Source organism: Spinacia oleracea, chromosome 6 (genome assembly GCF_020520425.1).
Source record: "Spinacia oleracea cultivar Varoflay chromosome 6, BTI_SOV_V1, whole genome shotgun sequence".
Classification (NCBI taxonomy): Eukaryota; Viridiplantae; Streptophyta; class Magnoliopsida; order Caryophyllales; family Amaranthaceae; genus Spinacia; species Spinacia oleracea.
In genome coordinates, this window is record NC_079492.1 from 102,891,473 (window position 1) to 102,906,777 (window position 15,305).

A 15,305-nucleotide genomic window follows, 5' to 3' on the forward strand; every position below is an offset into this window, starting at 1 on the left:
TAAAACATAATTTAAAACATTTAAATAGCTTAGAGTTTAAGAAATTAACCAAATAAAGGTTTAAGGAGATGCTGGCCGGCGGCAAGGGAGGCGCGGCAGCGAGTGGTGGTTCCGGTGGTTGTTGCGACGTGGCTGGGTCGTGCGGTGGCTGTGCAATAGCAGGAAAACAATTGAGGAGAGCAAGAAATATCCACCGAGTAAGGAGAACGAAAAGAAAAGGGAAAGGAGGGTTGAGAAGTTACCGAGCAGGTCGGCGGTCAGGCGACGGAGAAGAACTCGCGACGGCTGTGCTGGTGGCGAGCACGGCAGTCTCGCTGCGCGAAAACAGGAATAACGTAACCAAGAGGAGAGCGTAAGAAACGAAGGGGGAGCAAGAAAAACGAAGCAAGAGATGGAGGAGAAGGGGGATTACCGGCGGCTGGCGAGGGACGACGGTGGTCCGGCGTGGGTGGCTGGACGGCGGCGACAAGGAGAGCACTAAGGTGTGAGAGTTCACGTGAATTCTTGAAGAGGGTTTGAGGGTTTTCTTCTTTTCTTTTCACGTGAAGGAGAGGAGAGGATTGAGAGTTTTACATGAATTTGGAATATGGGTAAGGGATGTGGGTTTACTTATTTTGGGCTTTCCTAATTTGGGCTAGGATTAGAATTAAGTTTGGTATTTGAATTCAACACCGCTTAAGATTGTTTTCTAATTTCAATCGTGTTTTCGTAATTCAAATTCTTTTCAACATCAAATTCTAAAATTATTTTAATTTCATAAACCGTTGAAATATTTAAAAGTATAAAAATAAATATTCGTTAATTACATATTTACTTCTAAAATTCGTAAATTATATTTAAATATAATTAACAATACGTTAAAATATATTAATAAAATGTATAAAATTATGGGGGATTACAATCTACCCCTCTTAAAAGAAGTTTCGTCCCGAAACTTGACTCGAAAATTCACACATTTTTCAAAAGTTTTCGACTTATTCTTACTATAGAAGTACTTGTGCCACCTATGTGCACTCTTTTGCCAACTCAAAGCTGTTTGTGTTACTAATGAACACCTTTTCTTATGCGGAGAGTCTATTTGCTTTGCCTAAACTCGTAAAATTTGCTAAAATAAGCAATAAAATGCATAAAAATTCCATAAAATAGGTAAAAATGCGCGAATTTCTATCGCATTATCATTAGTGCGGCTTCCCTCTTAGTGTGTATTGCTTTACCCCAATGGCAGCCTTATGGCATGCCGATTTGGGTATTTTTAGGGTTCTTCATGTTGCATTCGTGGAAAATCATTTAGTTTGTACTTAGGAGTACTTCAAGGAGCGAGTTGCTCGAGAGGACTATGATAGTCGTGACCCAATGTGATCATAAGCCTTGAGGCCATTAAATTTTTTTCTTTGCCAATGGTATTGATACCTTAGGCTCACTTTGGGGGTTATGCGACTATGGAGGAATGATTTTCAGAATGTGACTGTTTCCATTTTGCAAATACTCGAATTACATAATATGTTCTTTTTATTGGTGAGAGAAAGTATTGAGGTCGTAGATTCTTAGCAAGAGATGACAATTACATATGGGTGCTTATTGATTTAAATGTTAGGAAGGGAGACTCAATATGGTTTAACCTTCTAACTTGCAGAACGACACCAAGCATTAGGACCGATTTTATGGATAAGACAACTAAGACTTAGGATTTAGATTGTACTTTGGCATAGCCTAGTCTAGACTCGGATTTATTTTTTATTCGAACATTATTTTTCCTTGAAGACTCTATTTGAACATTATTTTTTGAATACTTTGCCCATGTGACATTCAAGGTCATTTAATTAGCATGCTCGGTTTTGGTGCCGAACATTGTCGTCATAGGAGGCCTAATGATGACACAAAGAGTTGTTTATTTTATAAGTCGTTCTTAGAATTGAGTGCCTTTTCGTACGCCCTTGCAGCAATTTTCACGAATTTTCTTTTACTGCTACGTTTTTTTTTTATGCGCGGGCACCGAGGCTGCTGTGCCTGACGAAAAGGCCAGGCAGCAACTTCAGCGCCCAGCGGTGGGCAAGAGAATATTTGGCGCCCAGCCAGGGGCGCTGAAAATGCGTCCCTGACTGGTACTCGTATTCTGTTCGCCTATATTTTTTGTATATGCGACTTAATTTTGCGTGCTTGCCTAATAACGTCCTTTACGCGCTGTGCAGCGTTGTGGGATTCGTTACGGGCCCTCCTGAGCGTCGCTTATTTTTGTGGCGATCGTTCGGGGTCGCGGAACACGTATCTTGGTATAACTCTTTGGCCAATTGGTTTATGAATGTTTGGGCAATTTTTAAGGTCGTTGGTTTTCTAGCATTATTTGTTACACACAATCACATAATTCTCTACACATAACTAACATTACATCACGAGGCAAAATAATAATATGTCATGTAGTTTATGATAGGCTTCTATGGGTAGTATTTGCGCCGGCTTGGTACTGCTTCTATCGCAGATCCAACACATGCCCCGGTCGAGTTAGTGCCTTCAACAGACGAATTTCGCCCAAGAGGCCAATCACGATGTAAGCCAAGGGGGCATGCACCAATGAGAGGGACCTAGTGGGCGAGCGAGTGGGTTTGGACGGGTGTACTACTAGCGAAAGTGCCGAGTGGACAACATTCAAAGCGTATGCACCCCCCGGTTGGCGATGGGTATCCTTAGTCCCAACTCCCGAGATGAAACATCCCAAGGGAGCCAAGATTCGTTATGCGGTTCTGTCCGTTCACATTAATATGTTGATTTTCAGGTCGTCCCAACTTGATGGGGAAATAAACACGGGGTAGGATCGTTTCACCCTTCGGCTATTTTGATTACCTACGAGCACGAGTATTTCCTTCACTTTCCCCAGTGGAGTCGCCACTGTGAGGGGGTCGAAAAAGCACGAGGCTAATGCGTGACCTCGTCCCTCGTGGGCGTGACGTTTCTTCTTGTCAAATCAAGTGTAATGGGATTTCCTGTGAGTTTACACCCAATTGACTAGTAATATAGGAGTCGCCATTCAGTTTTTAACGATAATGCCCTTGGTCCAAGTATGCATTCTATGTTAAGTCTAATAAGTGCGGTTCAGTATTAATTAACAAGTTAATAATTCAGTGAGATCAAGTGAGCTGAATGCCTAGCTAGAGGCCGCTTCAGTTCAAGTGGAATTAATGATATTAATCCACAACTTACTCTTGACTGAACCCGTAGGGTCACACAAATAGTACGTAAACGGATCAAGTATTTAATGGCATTAAATACTCCATCTATGGATATTCGGAATCGACGGATCTTGGTTTCAGTGGGAGCTGAGATCGTCACAGGCAAGAAATGAATACTCCGGAAACGATGATATTGCCGGAAACGGAAATATGGATCGTATCGGAAATATAAATATTATCCAAGTCGTAGATGTTGCCGGAAACGGAAACATGGTACGTATCGGAAAATATTATCGGAAATGGAAATATTGCCGGAATCGGAAATATTGCCGGAAACGGAAATATTGTCAGAATCGGAAATATTATCGGAATCGGAAAATAATTCCGGAAAAGGAAATATTAAATATTTGTTCGAAACGGAAATTGATTCCGGAATCGGAAATGTTGAATATTGTTCGTATCGGAAATGAATTCCGGAACCGGGAATTTAATCGGAAGCGTATTGTACGGATAAGCATCGGACGAGGCCTGCCGGACGAGGGCCCAGCACGAAGCCAGGCCATCGCCCAGCAAGCCACACGCATCCAACAACACGCCAATGCCTCGACCCGGCCCAGCGCAAGGCCAGTCCCAGCCAAGGCTGGCGCGCGCGCACAAATGGGCTGCAGGCAGTGGGCCTGTGCGCCGTGCGCACAGCGTGGGCCGCAAGGCTTGCGCTTGGGCGTACGATGCTCGTGCGGTGCGTGTGTACGTGCTATACGAATCCTAAAGCTATTGGAATTCGTGCATAGATTAAATCCTAATCCTAAAAGATTAAATTAATTATTTAGAGTTCTAATAGGATTCTAATTAATTAATTAGTATTCTAACAGGATTCGAAATCCTTTCCAAGGTTCTATAAATATATGCCTAGGGTCATAAATTTATACACAAGTTTTTCAAGTATTCAAAGCTAAGATTTTTAAGCAGAAAAATCAGCCATAACTCTTGCCCATTTAGCCGAAAATAAGTAGTACCTTAAGGGCGATTCTAGTTGGTCAATCTTAAGGCGGATCCGGACGTGCTGTGGACTATCTACGGAGGGACGACACTTGGAGTCCTAAAGACTTGTTCTTGTTCGGTTCGGGCGCAGCTAGGGAAGGCACGCAACAAAGAGTATGCATCTAAACTATGCTAAATGATTATGTGTAAATAATATGTTTTCCTGGCTTTATGGTTTTTCCGCATGATTTATGAATCGTCATATGTATCATAACCTAACAGTGGTATCACGAGCCTCTTATTATTTTCATAATCTAAATTGCATGAACATGGTTAAATATTACAAATTTGCAAGAATTAAAAGGGGTGATTAATTTTCGTAATTGTTAATTAATTGCAAATTGCGTTTATTTAATTATACTTACGCAGTTTTTCGGCAGTTTCTTCGTTACTCATCCAAATCGAGTGATTTTTGTGTCAATTCCGCATGTAAAAGGCATTCTAAAATTTTGACAAAAACAGTATTTTTCGGCCGAACCCAGAATTCTCAAATTCGAAGCCTAACTATGACTTTTCGGAGGTTTTAGTTTTTCGAATGTAAAATTTCGTAAATTTAAGATGTTAAATTAAATATTTGCGATTCTTGTTGATAAATCTTGAATTTTTGATTGACCTACTGTATATGTTTAACAAGTTTGAATGCCTAGCCTTGTTAATTATGCAATCTAATTTGTAATTATGATTAATTTGTTGAAAATTGGAATAATTTAGAATTAATTTGATTTTCATAATTAGTTATAATTTAATTAGATACCTATGATTAAAAACCACCATAAAAATTGTAAATATATGTTAATCGGAAATCAATTGAATAATAAATTTTCGATTTTTCGCCCTAAAATTATGAAATTAATATTATTTATTAATTTGTCATTAATTTTGAATATAAATTTTAAATTTTTATGCGATTCGCTCATATAACTTGCACACACAAAGCAATGGACGCTACGTGTTACCCTTAAGGGGTGTTGTATAGTGCGGGCATGTGACGACGAGCAAGGGAGCTCGTCGCCCATGCGGTACGAATGCAATGAGCAAGGCCATGGTGCACGAGCACAAGGCAGCAGCTCTGCCTTGTGTCGTGGGCTGTGTGCAATAGGCGAATGGGCGAGGGCGAGAGCAAGGCACGAGCAGTCGCGTGTGGGCAGCAAGCGAGCTGCGCCACAGCGCGCACTGCCTCGCGCAAGCGTGCAGAGCCTCGCGCGCAGCGAGCGTAAGCTCGCGTGCCACGAGTGCTGCGCCAAGCATCGATCGCTCGCGCGCAGCGAGCTCTGTTGTGCGTACGACGAGCGCTGCGCCCAGCGATGGCGTGCGAGCGCTATTGTGCGTGCGACGAGCGCTGCGCCCAGCGATGGCGTGCGAGTGCTTGTTGTGCGTGCGACGAGCGCTGCGCCCAGCGATGGCGTGCGAGTGCTTGTTTTGCGTGCGACGAGCGCTGCGCCCAGCGATGGCGTGCGGGTGCGTGTTGCGACATGCGACGAGCGCTGCGCCCAGCGATGGGCTGCGGCAGCATGCACGTGCGTCGAGCGCTGGCGCGCGCAGCGAGCAACATGCGTGATGCCTTGCGATGGTGAGCAGCAGCAATGCGAGGTAGCGCATGGGCTGCGCGCACATGGCCAGCGATGGCTGTGTGCGTGTGGCCCATGGGCGTGCGTTGCGTGGGGTTGTTGCGTTACGATTAGATCGTTTTGAAATTTTAATTTGAAATTTTCAGTTTACGTAATTTTAATTAATTTTAAAATTAATAATTTTAATTATTTTCTTGGATTTTAATTTTGAATATTGTAATTATAATAAATTTTATTTATTCTAATTATTTTACTAAAATTAAAATCATGAATTAATTTAAATACGACTGAAATTAAATTAAATTTTGGATTCAATTATAAATTTATATGAGCTTTAAGTTTTAATTAAATTTGTATGTTTCCGGTTAGACTAGAAATACATTTTTATGTTTAAAATTAGTAAAGCATATGAATTTATTGGTTTAAGTGGGAGCTCTTTTTAGTCATATACTCTTGATTAGGTCTACAAATCCTTAAGGTTAAAACAACTTGATTAGAATTAATAAGGACTGAATAATTTGTAGATTATTTGTGCCCTTGATTAATTGCTGCAAATGTTTATGTGATGCATAATGTGTTTTACTAACCAGCTATGTGGGCCATTCATGTTAATGAATGGGTGAATGGTATATATTGTATATGTACTGTTTTGCAGGTTATGAAGTGACTAGTATGGCCCAAATAGGATAGAAAATATGGTCTGCGTACCATTAATTTGAATGTAATTGGTCTAAAGTACCAAAGTTGTTTTTCAATTCAAATATGGTCTGCGTACCATCAAATAGTTGTAATTAGTTTTAATTATAGCTTATCCTATTTGAAGAAAATGGTGCCTCCCACGGAGATTTTCAAGACGGACTTTGAAGTTAAAACTTCAAGATGAAGTCGGGCCATACTAGATCACATTTATCTTATGCATGCTTTAAGTTATTTATTGCTTTAAATATGTCTTAAATATGCATGAGATCAAAGCTTGATTATGTTGCATGATTAAGGATTTTAGTTCACTTAAAATCTAACCAACATAGTAAGAGCCTTAAGTTCCAAACTTAAAAATTGAGTTAAAAGGTGCCATGCCAAAATATACACTTGCTTGGATATCCTTTACATCAATCTAGTAATAGTTTTCGCTCAGCGAGGTGTTACTTATTGGTCCTAAAGGGGCAAGGTACACAAATAATTGTGAGTACATGTTAGTTTTGGTGAAACTCAACGATATAAGTAAGGAGTCCTTTTATGTCGTGGCAAAATCGATAGGTTTACCTAATAAGTTCTTAGACGTACCTATCAACCAAGAATAGTTTCTAGACTATTAGCAAAAGGCTTTTGCTTACCTAAGATGTTTTAGGGTTAAGTCGACAAACTGTGCTTAATTCTTCAATGATTTTAGGATCTTGGATTCATTTTATTCACACCTGCCGGAACATTAAATTCGAATAAAATGCTAATAACTTGTTTGAATTGCACGCTTGCTTTAATTTTCAAGTTATTATTCATGATAAATGTTTAGACTTTGCATGCTTTAATGTATGTTTTAATTATTGTTTATAATTGAATATCTTGCACTGCAATAAATCCTTTTAGAAAGGTAATAGTAAATTTCCTCGATTGGTAGTGAATCCAAGAACGATTCACGGAAATGAGAGAAAGTGAGCAATTTAAAATGTACGTTTCTTATATCGACTTTTATGGTTGTTTTCGAGTATCAAAGTCGAATGGCAAACCGATTGGTGCTTGTGAATTCAAAATACAATGTAGTTTTGAGATCATAAAGCATTGAGTTTAAACGCTTAGCTTTACCAATGGTTAACAACCTAAAATCCTTTTTCCATTTAATTCTCGAATGAGTCTAGTTCCTAGACATTCGAATAGATCGATGCTTAGAGAACTTTAGAAGCTTCTGGTAAGATCATCTAGTTGAAACAGAATATTCAACATAAATGGTAAGAACTTTGATAAAATGACATTGGACATGTCTAACAAAGTGTAAAAGTCAACACTAGAGAATTCAATTCTTAAGACTATAAGAAAGGGTACAAGAAATAGGAAAACAAGGAACAAGTGAAAGGAATTTACAATTCCGTTTCTACCTAAAAGTTAATATTTAAAGAGAAGTGACCTAGCAATCAAACTTCCTTGGTATCATATACCGCTTGAGGTTCTTACTTCGGTAATAACTCAAACAATGGAAGCTAGGATACACTAATGACCTGCAAATGGGAAATGAAGCATGCAATGCTACATTAGTTGTAGGGTCATCTAGTTTGTTTTAAGTCCTTTCAAAGGCTGGAACTTAATGGCTATTTTGTTCCATAATCAGCATACCTAAATTTCTGTTTCAAACACAAAAAGACTCACATTCAGAAGAACAAAAACAATGTTTGTTTGTTTATTTGAATGAAATGGTCATTTACGGGTTGAGTCAATATGCTTGATTAAAACAAACAACTGTTTAACAATAAAAACTTTACTAGGTTCAAATCAAACCCTTGATTTGAGTTCCACTAATCTTTGGCATTGTTGCTTAGACCATATCAACACGTTAACATTCAAAAGCTCTATTTTAATGGACTTTTGAAAGTTCATTGATTTCTAGATCAATTGAAGACGACTAGTCTTACTTGTTGAAAGTAACAAAAGATATGAACTATTGTTAGAACGCCTAGACAATAGAGTTCAAAGCTAAAGAAAGATTTTATGGCTTTATTATTTCACATGGATTTGAGTGAATATAGGTTTATTGACTCAAATGTGATATAAGTTGAATCTGTTTGGCTAGTTCAAAGATTCAGAAGTATAAAATCCACTTGGCAAGAAATCATAAAGATCTAGGTTAGATCATGTTGATGATTACTTGAGACCAAATATGATCATCAATGATTGTGTGTTGTAATTTCACAATCTAGGTCCATAAGATATGGCATATCTTAGTTGGAATAATCGAAGTCAATTAGTACTTGATTCGATCAATGATGGATCATGAAGACTTTTCCTATAATTTCTAAAACAAAATGCTCAACTACCACCAAACTAAACCAAATTCGTCAAAGCTATTGAAAAGTAATTTCAAAATATCTTTTCATAATATATCTAAAGAGTTCCTAAACTCAGTGGGAGCTTAGTGTTTGTTATTCAACAAACTAAGGCCCAAGTATAGATTTATGTTTCATTGTGATTTATTCAAATGAGACACAAGGGTATTGTTTCTACCACGAATTTTTGAGAACATAATGTTTGTTTGCTCGAAATAATGTCCTTTTGGAGATTCGTTTCCAAAATGACAAGTGGGAGAAAATAGACCTCGAAAGTCTTCGAGGCGAACAACAAACATAAACGGACAATTTGGAGGCTTTTCGAAGTTCTTTAGAAAATCCGAACACGTATTCTTTAAGGACTTTAGAAGTGGCTTTTAAAGAATAGACATCTCTTAGAAGACTTTACAAGTGCTTCAAGGAGAACAGAATATTCAAAGGACTTTCAAGTGGCTATTGATATTCTATTTGTTTGATGTTCTATACCCAAAGTAGGCATAGAGTTCAAGTCACTGGAACTATGATATTGTTCTATTGGATAGTGAAGAAACATGGAGTTCAGGTCACTAAAGCTATGCGATTCTTCTATTAGATAGTGAAGAAACCTACAACTTGCAGTCAAACTATTATCATATAGATTAATGAGTTTATAACCTGTGAGAAAGCTATGACGAAACCCAGATTCCCTAAAATGGTTAGAGGCCATATATAGACTCAAATGTTTTAAATGGTTAGAGGCCATAAAACATACTCAATGTTTAGATGACAAAATTGAAATTTTGTTGATTTGCAAGAATAGTTTCACACCTATTGGTTGCAAGTTTGTTTTAAGGATAAAAATCATCAAACATGAAATTATGTTCACACACAAAGCTAGATTAGTTGCTAAAGGTTACAAGCAAATTCACGGCGTGGATTGTGTTGAAACCTCATGCATAATCGTAATGCTCAAGTCTATAAATCAAGCAATGATCGCATATTGGTACATATGGCAATTGGATGACAAAACAATTCCTCAATAAAATGTTGGAATAAACTATGTACATGGTATGTCATAGGATTTGTGGATCCAAATAAATGCTTGAAAAAGAAAGCTAGCTTATGAAATCTAAGTACAGATTTAAGCAAGCAATTGGGAATTCGAAATGTATTTTAGTGAAGCTAATAAGTATTTTAGTTTCATAAAATGTACATGATTCTTATAGATATATAAGAAGTTTAGTGGGAGTACATAAAAACTTAACTGATCCTGTGTGTATCACACACATATCTCTCTATTGTAAAATATCATTCAAATGCTAATGACTTAGATTTGAAATTATTCATCAATGATGGACCAAGGCGAAACTTAGTACATACTGGGTATTAAGATCTATTTACAAAGATCTTATATTAATGTTTTGGATTAAGTAATGGCATTTACTAAATCAAACACGAAAGACTCCATTGGAGATATTCGACCCATGTGAATAAATCTAAGTAAAGAATGTTTGAACTATGTATAAGCATTTACTAAGTTAACATCAATGAATCTAATGAGATTCTTCACCTATATTTTATGTCAAAGAATTTAGCTGGATTCAGTATCTACTGAAATTGAATAAGCTAAAGTTACATGAATAGAATTCAATTGGGAATTATTCTGCAAAAGAATTTATCATGTATGATATAATATGAGGATCGCCAAAAACGTATCGTATGGCTTTAGGCATGACGAACATATACCAGTCTCTATTGATCTAAGTGAAGATCAACTAGATTGAGATCAAGAATACTTATGGTACTTGAAAAGGTACATAGGAATAGTTCTTGATTCAAGGAAATAAAGATATGCTAAATATTGATGCTACACGCAGAAACACTGGCAAAGGATCAAGCAAGATCCCTTTGGAGTTAACCATTGACAAGGACGAGCTAAGAGCATCGTGTTTTGAAATGGCAACATGGATCGGAGACCATGAGTTGTTGCGTGGGAAATTAAATATTTTCTAAGATACAATTGGAAAGTCTTCCACATATCTGTGAACTTCTTGGATAAGTAAATCCAAACAAAGCATCACTAGCAACCTAAATAGTTGAAGTAAAAGTAATTATTGCCTAAGAAGCAATGAAACAGGGTTGTTTAAGTTAAAGAGTTCTTCACTGAACTTGGGTGGATCACATGTCTGCTAACTTGATGGTTCTTCATTGCGAAATGCGTAGAACCACTATCGAAGTAAGTAAGACTAGATCACATAATAAACAAACTCAAAAAATCTTATCATCATATCTCGAATATTATTCGATGAAAAGGATATTAAGATTGGCAAAGCATGATAACTAAACCTATGCAACAATTGAGAAGCAACACTCACATTGTAGCACTGGAAATCAAGCATAGCTTTGAGGCCCATGGTTCTTAAACAATGGGGTTGAACATTTATCATATATGAAATATATTTTCATATTCCATTTAATCTTGGTTTAGTATTAAATGATGAGTCCCTTCAATTTGACAATATATTCAAGATAGACTGTCAGGACCAGTCCTGTGACTAAGAAATGTCTATCAAGTGAACTTGAATGTCAAAAGTTAAAAATGGTCCCTAGTCGGAGTTTTCTATAAAATTGGACGCATAGAAAACGTTAGACGACTAGAATGCAAGATGACTAGTAGTTTTGTTTCTTGAACTATGTGGACATGGCAATGTCATAATCATTTGCATAGATACTTACTTTGGGAAGACTAGTATCGGACAAGACCTATGAAACTTTACTGTAAGAGATGAAAATCTGTCATAAGTAAATTTCATTAAAATTATTAGACACTAAATCCTCAATACCTGAGTGATTTGAGATTACTTGTTTGAGAACTGGTTGCTTTGACGTTGACCAACCGTCGCACCGTAAAAGGAGGCTATAAAGGCAACGCTCAGGTAATCACCTATCAAACGAAGTCTAATCTCAAGATCGCAAGATTGGGATTGTCCTCCCATAAATCGGGATGAGATGCTTAAAAGTTGTACAAGGCCACTCGGAGAGCTAGAAACTGTGAAATGCATGGCCGTGCTCGGATGAATCATAGGCTATGATTATCTGTTTATTTGATCAGTTGAACTCTGAAACCGAGGAACACCTCTGGACATAATAAGGATGACAACTCTTACCTTATGTTCAAGAGCAAGCATCGAGCGACAAAGGAATTAGGAAATGCACACTTGTCCCTAAGGACAAGTGGGAGACTGAAGGAAATAATGCCCTTGGTCCAAGTATGCATTCTATGTTAAGTCTAATAAGTGCGGTTCAGTATTAGTTAACAAGTTAATAATTCAGTGAGATCAAGTGAGCTGAATGCCTAGCTAGAGGCCGCTTCAGTTCAAGTGGAATTAATGATATTAATCCACAACTTACTCTTGACTGAACCCGTAGGGTCACACAAATAGTACGTAAACGGATCAAGTATTTAATGGCATTAAATACTCCATCTATGGATATTCGGAATCGACGGATCTTGGTTTCAGTGGGAGCTGAGATCGTCACAGGCAAGAAATGAATACTCCGGAAACGATGATATTGCCGGAAACGGAAATATGGATCGTATCGGAAATATAAATATTATCCAAGTCGTAGATGTTGCCGGAAACGGAAACATGGTACGTATCGGAAAATATTATCGGAAATGGAAATATTGCCGGAATCGGAAATATTGCCGGAAACGGAAATATTATCGGAATCGGAAAATAATTACGGAAACGGAAATATTAAATATTTGTTCGAAACGGAAATTGATTCCGAAATCTGAAATGTTAAATATTGTTCGTATCGGAAATGAATTCCGGAACCGGGAATTTAATCGGAAGCGTATCGTACGAATAAGCATCGGACGAGGCCTGCCGGACGAGGGCCCAGCACGAAGCCAGGCCATCGCCCAGCAAGCCACACGCATCCAACAACACGCCAATGCCTCGACCAGGCCCAGCGCAAGGCCAGTCCCAGCCAAGGCTGGCGCGCGCGCACAAATGGGCTGCGGTCAGTGGGCCTGTGCGCCGTGCGCACAGCGTGGGCCGCAAGGCTTGCGCATGGGCGTACGATGCTCGTGCGGTGCGTGAGTACGTGCTATACGAATCCTAAAGCTATTGGAATTCGTGCATAGATTAAATCCTAATCCTAAAAGATTAAATTAATTATTTAGAGTTCTAATAGGATTCTAATTAATTAATTAGTAATCTAACAGGATTCGAAATCCTTTCCAAGGTTCTATAAATATATGCCTAGGGTCATAAATTTATACACAAGTTTTTCAAGTATTCAAAGCTAAGATTTTTAAGTAGAAAAATCAGCCATAACTCTTGCCCATTTAGCCGAAAATAAGTAGTACCTTAAGGGCGATTCTAGTTGGTCAATCTTAAGGCGGATCCGGACGTGCTGTGGACTATCTACGGAGGGACGACACTTGGAGTCCTAAAGACTTGTTCTTGTTCGGTTCGGGCGCAGCTAGGGAAGGCACGCAACAAAGAGTATGCATCTAAACTATGCTAAATGATTATGTGTAAATAATATGTTTTCCTGGCTTTATGGTTTTTCCGCATGATTTATGAATCGTCATATGTATCATAACCTAACACGCTCAACGTACACCCGCAGGGTAGAGATTGAGGGTTCGGGGGACTGTAACTACCGAGAGGAGTACTCGCTCTTCGATAACTCCAGAGGCAGGATATCCTTACTAGCTCAGCATAAATAATTGAAGGGACGTGCGTTAACTATTAAACTAATCTGAGTTGATTTTAACAATATGCAACACATAATACTAGATCGATCGTGATTATCTTGTTTAGATTGATTTAAGGGACCTAGCATGATAGTTCAATTTCCCAAGATATTATCTTTATTAGGCGTGATAGAACAATCAGATTTAATAGTTTAACAGTTTTATAAAAGGGCGAGGAAAGCGATTAAATCATGCGAAGGGACACATTACGACGCACCCTTGAGAGGTGCGTCATGGTTCTCAGAAAACTAACCACTTTGGCTTTGCTATTTCTCCTTTTATTTAACGAATCTCAAGTTTCCGGCAAGGTTCCAGTATCCGGGCTTAATTCTTCAGCTACAAGGGTCAGGATACGTTCTGTTCGATTTTTGGATCGATTGCGACAGAACGCGGGATCAATTTCGCAGCGTGAGGCTTAGGCTTAGGGGTTGGAGTCAATACTCAGAATATGAATTGTTGTTTTCCTTTCACGTCGAATTTGGGGCTGTATTTATAGAAAAGAGTTCGTGGAAAGATAGAATTTTAGAGCACTAATCCAAGAAGAATTAGGAGAGAACACGTACCCAGGTAATTTCAGCGCCCAGGGCTGGGCGTTAAAGATTTCGGCGCCTAGCTCTGGGCGTTGAAAATGGGATCCAGGAAATTTCAGCGCCCAGGGCTGGGCGTTGAAAATGATGTTTGGGCCGAGTTCTTTGTCAGATTTGGACTCTTAGAATCCGGAGTGTTTGAGACTTATCCGAGTCTTTTAGTGCGTATTAACTTTATGACGGAATGCGTCTGGGTCCGTTACGAACTCTAGGTTCGTTAGGATTTTAATTAATACGTAACTCTTATTTTCGAGCTATACTAGGAACAGGATTCCTCTTGCAAATTATATCTCTTTTAGGATTTATGTTGGAGTGCAACACCTAATTCTGACAGGTTTCTATCTTTTATGTCTTGCCACTTTTAGCAACTACCCGTTACGGCAGTTACTATTTTTAGCAGGTTTCTATAAATAGCGGTTTTGGTTGAAATGAAAAGGGTGATTGAGATTCGTTATTTTATAGGAGATGCGTTGCCAAGTGGAGATTTATGTTCTCATCATCGAACCTTCCCTTTCGGGAATGGGGACAAAAGTAGGTGTCTACAACAGGAGTATGGAGAGGAGAGAATCTATGGTTTCTCTACTCAAATATCACCTTTTAAGGGCTCAACATAGAATGAAGCTGCAAGCTGATAAACACAGAACTGACAGAGTGTTTGCAGTGGGGGATTGGGTATGGCTTAAGCTACAACATTATACACAAACTTCAATCCAACGCAGGGGTAATCAGAAGTTGTCTCATAAATTTTATGGTCCATTCCAAATCACTGATGTTGTGGGAAAGGTGGCTTACAAACTTCAGTTACCAAGTGATGCAAAAATACACAATGTATTTCATGTTTCACAGCTTAAAGCTTTCTATGGTACGCTGCCTATTGCAACTCATATCCCTAACTGGTTTCAAGGCCATGATCTTCATGATAAGAGTTAACCTTTAGCTATACTAGACAGTAAGGTGGTCAACAAGCAAGGGCAAGATCAGCTTCAATATTTGGTGAAATGGGAGGACAGCCTGTGCATGAAACTACTTGGGAAGTAGCTTCTGAATTTGTGCTCCAATTTCCTACTTTTCAGTTACCTTAACACTTTGGGTTGTTTTTCAAGGGGGAAGGAATGTTATGGCACAATAAGTCAACAGAAGAAATGTTGACTCTTATGCCAGCA